The sequence below is a fragment of the Phyllobates terribilis genome, unplaced genomic scaffold (genome assembly GCF_046119375.1).
Source record: "Phyllobates terribilis strain yellow unplaced genomic scaffold, ASM4611937v1 Scaffold_4__5_contigs__length_816908805, whole genome shotgun sequence".
In the NCBI taxonomy this organism is placed as follows: domain Eukaryota; kingdom Metazoa; phylum Chordata; class Amphibia; order Anura; family Dendrobatidae; genus Phyllobates; species Phyllobates terribilis.
The window spans coordinates 562,972,618-562,981,515 of NW_027362764.1; positions in this window are offsets into that span (position 1 = coordinate 562,972,618).

Here is an 8,898-nt window from a genome sequence, read left to right on the forward strand (position 1 = left end):
CCCCACTAACTGGTTAAACAAATCAGGAATCAATGGCAGTGGGTAGGGATTGCGTACAGTAATTTTATTAATCTCGCGAAAGTCCAAACAAGGACGTAAACCGCCGTCCTTTTTTTTAACAAAAAAAAAATCCAACAGCCACAGGTGACTTAGAGGGTCTGATATGACCGGCGGCCAAGCTCGTCTGTATGTACTCCTCCAAAGCCTTTCTCTCAGGAATAGTCAGATTAAATAAAAGACTTTTAGGAAGAGTCGCTCCAGGGACAAATTCAATGGTACAATCGTAGTCTCTATGGGGAGGCAAAATTTGCGACTCCTCCTCAGAAAAAACTTTCCAAAAATCCTGAATAGGTACAGGTAATTCCCCTTTATCCACAGCAGCAATGCACCCGTTACAACACTTGTCATAACACTTAGGGCTCCAGGACTTAATTTCATTGGTAGACCAATCCAGTACAGGATTGTGCAATTTTAACCAGGGCAACCCCAAAACTACTGGAGAAGGCAAATTATTTAATACCACCAAATCCAAGTTTTCTGGGTGAATACCATTAATAGTGAGGGGAAATTCATAAACCTTGTGAGTAACACATTTCAAGGGAGTGCCATCGACAGAAACCACGGCAATAGGGGATGACAAAGGTTTGGGTTTTAAATTAAGTTTTTCCAAGAATCCCCCGTCAATCACATTCAGAGTTGAACCACAATCCACAAATACCCGAAATTCCATTAATTCTTCCTGAGCTGCGGTAGTAGCAGAAAGAAATACACCCTTTGTGTTTAAACAGGCTATACGGGCGTAACTGACCTTTTTTTTTTCTTTGTTCATACGAAGCACACAGTTCTTAATGAAATGGTCAGATTTGCCGCAATAGAAGCACAAACCTTCAGAAAACCTGCGGTCTTTTTCCTGAGAGCGGGGTGACATCGCCCCCATCTCCATCGGCTCTCCAGTGTCAGTACAGACCCTCTCAAGACTCGGAGCTGACATGGCAGAGGATTTACTCTCATTAACCCTTGCACGCAGTCTCCTGTCCACCCGTATAGCTAATTGCATTGCCTCCTGCAAGTTTCCAGGTGTAGGATAAGCAATCAGCAGATCCTTAACCCTTTCACCTAGCCCAGCAAGAAACAAACTTTTCAGAGCTGAATCGTTCCACCCCACCTGAGCAGACCACCGACGGAAGTGAGTACAACAATTTTCCACATTACCTGATCCCTGCCTCAAATGTCTCAATTCCGTCTCAGCTGATGAGACACGATCAGGATCATCATACAACAACCCCAAAGCAGAAAAAAAACTATCCACGGATCTAAAGCACGGATCACTAGGTTGGAGAGAAAAGGCCCATCCCTGAGGTTCTTTGCGCAAAAGTGACATTATGAACCCTACGCGCTGTGATTCATCACCAGAGGATCTGGGTCTCAAACGAAAATACAATAAACAAGCATTTTTAAAGGAAAAAAAATCTTGTTGTTCACCAAAAAATAAATCAGGCAATCGTACCTTTGGCTCCAGAAAATGCGCTCCAGAACAGCTACTCACGTGTTGTTGGAGCTCGGCCACCTCCAGAGAGAGTCCCTGCAGGCGTTGAGCCAAATCCTGAACCGACACCATGATGGAAACTGGAGGTCTTTCCTTAGAGAAATTTTTTAGGCTGGACTTACTGTTATGATCTGCTGCAAGCACTAAGGAAAGACAGGAGATCTGTCCCTACAATAGAACTGAGCTAGATCCCTACGATGTAACGGGGAACCTGATCCTGCGATCAGACCCGCTAAAGTCCTCAGCTAATCTGAACGAAGACCTATAGATGTGAGGGAGGGATCCCTGCAAGAACTAGGGACTGGGAGAAAGATGGACACCTCCTAGCAGAAATTGTAGCAGTAAAAGACAAACAAACAACATAGAACATAGAGGTCAAAAGACTTAGCTAAACTGACTGAGAAAGGTTACAAAACACCTGGCTAGCTTAAGAGTAGAAATTACAATGAAGTCCAGCAAGGCCAGAAGGGCGGAGCAGGATTAAATAGGCAAAAACAGTCATGTGACCAGCATAATGGATAAAACCTAACAGGAGAGTTCTAACAGCCAGCTTTAAAAGTGGCACTTTAAAGTGAACCTGTCATGAGAAAAGACAGTATTTATGGTGCTAATTTGTAGGTAAATACTGTTCTAAACATATGTAGCTGTCTAAGTCGATGTTTAGTTGTAGAGAGAGAATTAAGTTAACGTATATTCTCCATGCAACCATCTGGTTCCAGTCATCTGAGAAGTGAACTGTACATATCAGTACAAGCACTGTAACCACACCCACTGATCTCTGAGTGACATCTTGCTCAACCGATTGACATTCTGTAGATCAGAATGTCATGATCAGTGGGTGAGATTACAGTGCTTGCATCTGCATCATATGGTAACTGCTCACTCACTTGGCGCCGCCCAGATGACAGGAACTGAGTTGCTGCAGGGAGAATATCATTTAATTTTTTCTCAACAGTTAAAGATCCCCACACATTTAGCCTGGAATTTACCAGCAAATTAGCACTATGGCTGCAGGTAAATACTGTTTTTTCTCATGACAGGTTGAGTTTAAATTGAATTATTCTTTAAAGTTGAGTGTCATTTTACCAATATTAGTGGGAACAATATATAGTTGCTTGAGGTGTCAGATGAGTCAATAGGAAGACAACATCAGACACCAATATGAGGCATCTAATGTAAAGATGATGTGACACTCTATTAAACATAGTTATGTAAATTGCAGTTATAGGGTATATTAAATAAAATCTGGAGTCAAAAATCTGGTCTGTCCATTGGGACCCTTCAGGTGATCCCAAGATCAGAGACCTTGAATCCAGAGACTGGTTCTTCTTGAATGAAGTGAAGGTACACATGCTCAACTTCTGCTCCATTTACTGTAAATGGGACTGCTGGAAATAGCTGAGTACAGTGCTTAACTTTTTCCAGCAGTCCCATTGACAATTAAAGAAATAGAGGTAAAGCATGTGCTCCGTCTCTCCATCCAACACCTGGCTATAGAGCCCCATTCTCAGGGTTGAAAAGCTCTGATCTTCAAATGGCTGGGGGTCCCAGTGGTCTGACCCATAGCAATCTGCAAATCATCCCCTATTCTACAGAAAAGGGATAACTTTTTTCTTAGGCAATGATAAGCTTTTAGGGGATTGTTTTTAACAAAACAAGTTATATTTTTCGGTCCAATTACTGTTTTTTCTTTATGGAAAAAATGCCAAAAGCAGGATAATACAGAGATTTGAACTGCAAAACTACAGTTATAGTTATCTAGCCTACACCAGAATCTTTTAAACATATACAGTACAGACCAAAAGTTTGGACACACCTTCTCATTTAAAGAAATTTCTGTATTTTCATGACTATTAAAATTGTACATTCACACTGAAGGCATCAAAACTATGAATTAACACATATGGAATTATATACTTAACAGAAAAGTGTAAAACAACGGAAAATATGTCTTATATTCTAGGTTCTTCAAAGAAGCTACCTTTTGCTTTGATGACTTCTTTGCACACTCTTGGCATTCTCTTGATGAGCTTCAAGAGGTAATCACCAGAAATGGTCTTCCAACAATCTTGAAGAAGTTCCCAGAGATGCTTAGCACTTGTTGGCCCTTTTGCCTTCACTCTGCGGTCCAGCTCACCCCAAACCATCTCGATTGGGTTCAGGTCTGGTGACTGTGGAGGCCAGGTCAACTGGCGTAGCACTCCATCACTCTCTTTCTTGGTCAAATAGCCCTTACACAGCCTGGAGGTGTGTTTGGGGTCATTGTCCTGTTGAAAAATAAATGATGGTCCAACTAAACGCAAACCGGATGGAATAGCATGCCGCTGCAAGATGCTGTGGTAGCCATGCTGGTTCAGTATGCCTTCAATTTTGAATAAATCCCCAACAGTGTCACCAGCAAAGCACCCCCACACCATCACACCTCCCCCTCCATGCTTCACGGTGGGAACCAGGCATGTAGAGTCCATCCGTTCACCTTTTCTGCGTCGCACAAAGACACGGTGGTTGGAACCAAAGATGTCAAATTTGGACTCATCAGACCAAAGCACAGATTTCCACTGTTCTAATGTCCATTCCTTGTGTTCTTTAGCCCAAACAAGTCTCTTCTGCTTGTTGCCTGTCCTTAGCAGTGGTTTCCTAGCAGCTATTTTACCATGAAGGCCTGCTGCACAAAGTCTCCTCTTAACAGTTGTTGTAGAGATATGTCTGCTGATAGAACTCTGTGTGGCATTGACCTGGTCTCTAATCTGAGCTGCTGTTAACCTGCGATTTCTGAGGCTGGTGACTCGGATAAACTTATCCTCAGAAGCAGAGGTGACTCTTGGTCTTCCTTTCCTGGGGCAGTCCTCATGTGAGCCAGTTTCTTTGTAGCGCTTGATAGTTTTTGCAACTGCACTTGGGGACACATTCAAAGTTTGCCCAATTTTTCGCACTGACTGACCTTAATTTCTTAAAGTAATGATGGCCACTCGTTTTTCTTTACTTAGCTGCTTTTTTCTTGCATAATACAAATTCTAACAGTCTATTCAGTAGGACTATCAGCTGTGTATCCACCAGACTTCTGCACAACACAACTGATGGTCCCAACCCCATTTATAAGGCAAGAAATCCCACTTATTAAAATTAAACCTGACAGGGCTCACATGTGAAGTGAAAACCATTTCGAGTGACTACCTCTTGAAGCTCATCAAGAGAATGCCAAGAGTGTGTAAAGCAGTCATCAAAGCAAAAGGTGGCTACTTTGAAGAACCTAGAATATAAGACATATTTTCAGTTGTTTCAAACTTTTTTGTTAAGTATATAATTCCACATGTGTTAATACATACTTTTGATGCCTTCAGTCAGAATGTACAATTTTCCTAGTCAGGAAAATACAGAAAAATATTTAAATGAGAAGGTGTGTCCAAACTTTTGGTTTGTACTGTATATTGTAATTAAATAAGTTTTTTATGTAAGCCAAGGGTATGTGGATTCCCTGACTTTTTTATATAAATTATACTACTCTTGTTGCTTTGCAATGCTCTCTGCCTTGACCACAGGCATCTTGTAACCCAGACTGTTTATTTGTCCTGTAAAGCAGCACTGAGATGTTTCCATTGGACTGTAAAGCATTACTCACAGGTCTCAGTTTACTGTTCTGTTCTGTTCTTCATGTGCCCAGTTTTGTGTTCAACGCAATTTCATAGTGTTAGACTAGAAACTGAGACCAAGATGCATATTGTATGTGTAAAAAAGAGGAAAGGGGATCATCAGCCATTACTAGTGTTGAGCGAGCACTAAAATGCTCGGGTGCTCGAAGCTCGGGCCGAGCTCATCGTGATACTCGGGTGCTCGACCCGAGCAATGAACCCAATGTTAGTCTATGGGAGACCCGAGCATTTTTGCGGCGGCACCCCCGGCAGTCTGTAGAAAGCCTAAAAAGTGCCCAAAACGATAGTGACAGTGCTCAAATGACATGGGGACAGCATGGGGATCGCCCCAGGAAGCATTTCTGACCCCCAGGTCATGCTGTCAACAACGTGGTCAGAGGTATTAAGCCACTTTAACGGGCTCACAATAAAACGTTCAACAACGAAACTGAAACTGTTTTCCTGTGAAATATGTTAAGGAACTTCCTTTACAGGGTAAAGACTTGTGTATAAGGTAAAATAAATAACCAAAAACAAAAATACTCCTCCACACCTTGGGCTATGTTCACAAGTAGCATTTTTTATGCGTTTTTGCACTTTTGTATTGCTTTCAACCGCGACAAATGCATTCACCGGGAAATGTCATTTTTACATTTTACAACCTTATCTGGCCATGTGATGTGTGACACATGCATACAGTGCTGAAAAGACCATGGCTGCGTCGGCGGCCTGGTATCCATACTCGGTCCCGAGCCGCCCCGCGGCCGGGTGCCCACACACGGTCCCCAGCCACTTGGGGGCGGCCGGATGTCCATAAACGGTCCCCAGCCGCCCCTATTTGTCCCGGTGCGCCTTATACACAAGCGCGCATACCAAAACATTACCTGTGCCCTCCCCAGTGCATTTAGTGGGAAGGACAGCCTAACCACAAACATGTGGACAAGTGAATGTGGCCAGGGATGGTCCATTTCACTGACACCTTCACACTGGGTTAATATTGTGGAAGCCGGGACACAGTTGGACACTGGGATGCAACACGTCCTCCAGACATAGAGGATTGCGGATCCTGGGTCAATCAGGCATCAACACAAAGTTCAGAAGGTAGACAGCAGCAGTGGTCGGCCTCCTACACAACGAGTAAATTATTCATGATCATGAGGCCATCCATCTCCTTAGCTTTCTGTTCCTTGGAATGCAAGCGCATGTATGTAGTAGCGGCTAAGCCTGAGGTAGTCAGCGTTTTGCCGCATATCCTACCTCCTCTGAGGATTGCTGGTTGTTTTCCTGCTACTATCCCAGTTCTATGACTCCCGTTAAAACAAAGCTTCAGGTGATGAATGATGGATGAGGTGGTGGCAAAGGAGAAAGAGCAGGAGGAACAGGGACCATTCACATCAATATCAGGCCAGTCAACCACACATGTCTTGTAGGATATGTTTCTGTACCAAAAGGAGCGGTTCGGCTACACAGTTATAGGGCATACAGTGAGTGCAATGCCTACCAAAAATTTTGAGGCACTCCAATGCCACTTGGAAGTGACATGGAGATCAGAGGGCCTTAACTAAACCGTTTTTTCCATTTATAGCAACTGGGTCTGCCCCTTGGAAGAGTTGTGGAGTTCAGAGTGATTTAACAAGACGGTTTTAATGCCCCTTAGAAGAGATGTGGAGGTCAGAGTGGTTTAACAAGATGGCTTTAATGCCCCTTGGAAGAGACGTGGAGGTCACAGAAGCTTAACAAGACGGTTTTAATGCCCCTTGGAAGAGACGTGGAGGTCACAGAAGCTTAACAAGACGGTTTTAATGCTCCTTGGAAGAGACGTGGAGGTCACCGTGCTTTAACAAGACGGTTTTAATGCCCCTTGGAAGAGACGTGGAGGTCACAGTAGCTTAACAAGACGGTTTTAATGCCCCTTGGAAGAGACGTGGAGGTCACAGTAGCTTAATAAGACAGTTTTAATGCCCCATGGAAGAGACGTGGAGGTCAGAGTGGTATAACAGGATGGTTTTAATGCCCCTTGGAAGAGACGTGGAGGTCACAGTAGCTTAACAAGACGGTTTTAATGCCCCTTGGAAGAGATGTGGAGGTAAAAGTGGTTTAACAAGACGGTTTTAATGCCCCTTGGAAGAGATGTGGAGGTCACAGTAGCTTAACAGGACGGTTTTAATGCCCCTTGGAAGAGACGTGGAGTTCAGAGTGGTTTAACAAGACGGTTTTAATGCCCTTTGGAAGATACGTGGAGGTCACAGTAGCTTAACAAGATGGTTTTAATGCCCCTTACAAGAGCCTTGCAGTACAACATATTCAAAACATTATTCCCATTATTGGGCAGTGGGTCTCCCATAGTCTTTGCCTTCCAAGCAAAAGCTGCCAAAAATTAGGACGGAGGAACTTGCAATGCTGGCAACACAGACCACGGTCACCCTGGTGGTATAGTAGTGGTGGAGGCTGAGGATAAGGAGAAGAGCAAAAAACAGCCAAAATGAGTAAGCGTATACCCATGTGTGGGTGTGAAGCGGTGCATGGGAATACACCTCCCGAAATAACACAGTGGATTTGACTTTATGTTACTCTGCTGTCATTTGGTGGTGATTAGAAGTATGGCCCAATCCAGCCCTTGTTCATTTTGATAAGGGTCAGCTTGTTAGCATTGTCAGTTGACAGGCGAGTGCGCTTATCAGTTATAATTCCCCCAGCGGCACTAAAAACACGCTCCGATAACACGCTAGCGGCAGGGCAGGCCAGGACTTAGAAGGCGTACAGAGCGAGTTCATTCCAAGTGTCCAGCTTGGATACCCAATAATTAAAAGGCAGAGAGGAATCACGGAGGACGCTGGTACGGTCGGCAAGGTACTCCCTCACCATCTTTTGAAACTTTCCACTCCTTGTGAGAGTACCCCGCGCCTCAGGGCCTATAAGCTGGGCGGGTCTCAGAAAACTGTCCCAGAACGTTGACAGTGTTCCCCTGCCTCTGCTGGATTGGAGTTGCGTCTCTCTCTCACCTGTACGCCTTGGTTGGGCACCGAACTGTGACCTCTGCCGCTAGCGTGTTCAGATGGGAATTTTTTTAACAGTTCTGCAGCAAGGGCCTTCTGGTACTGCCCCATTTTTGAAGACCTCTCCACCTCAGGAATAAGAGAGTGAAAGTTCTCCTTGTAGCGGGGGTCTAAAAGTGTCACCAACCAGTAATGACTGTCACCCAACATTTTGACAACGCGAGGGTCACGGTTAAGGCAGCGTAACATAAAGTCAGCCATGCGTGCCAGACTGGTAACGGGCAAGACTTCCGTGTCCTCACCAAGATGACGACTGACAATGCTCTCCTCCTCCTCCCCCCTGTCCTCAGGCCACCCACGCTGAACCGACGGTATGACAGTTGTACAGGTACTACCGTCTACAGCGCATGATACCAGCTCCTGTTCTTCCTCCTCCTCCTCCTCCTCTCCCTCATTGTCCCCCAATGCACGTTGGGATGAGATGAGGCTGGGCTGTGTGTAATCGCCCGCTACGGCTTCTTGATCCATCTCATCATACTCTGGCTTCAATGCCTCCTCTTTAATTCTCTGCAGAGAGCGTTGCAAAAGACAGACAAGTGGGATGCTGACGCTAATGATGGCGTCATCGCCACTCACCATCTTGGTGGACTCCTCAAAGTTTGTCAGGATGGTACATATGTCAGACATCCAGGTCCACTCCTGAGGTCTTATGTGTGAAGTCTGACCT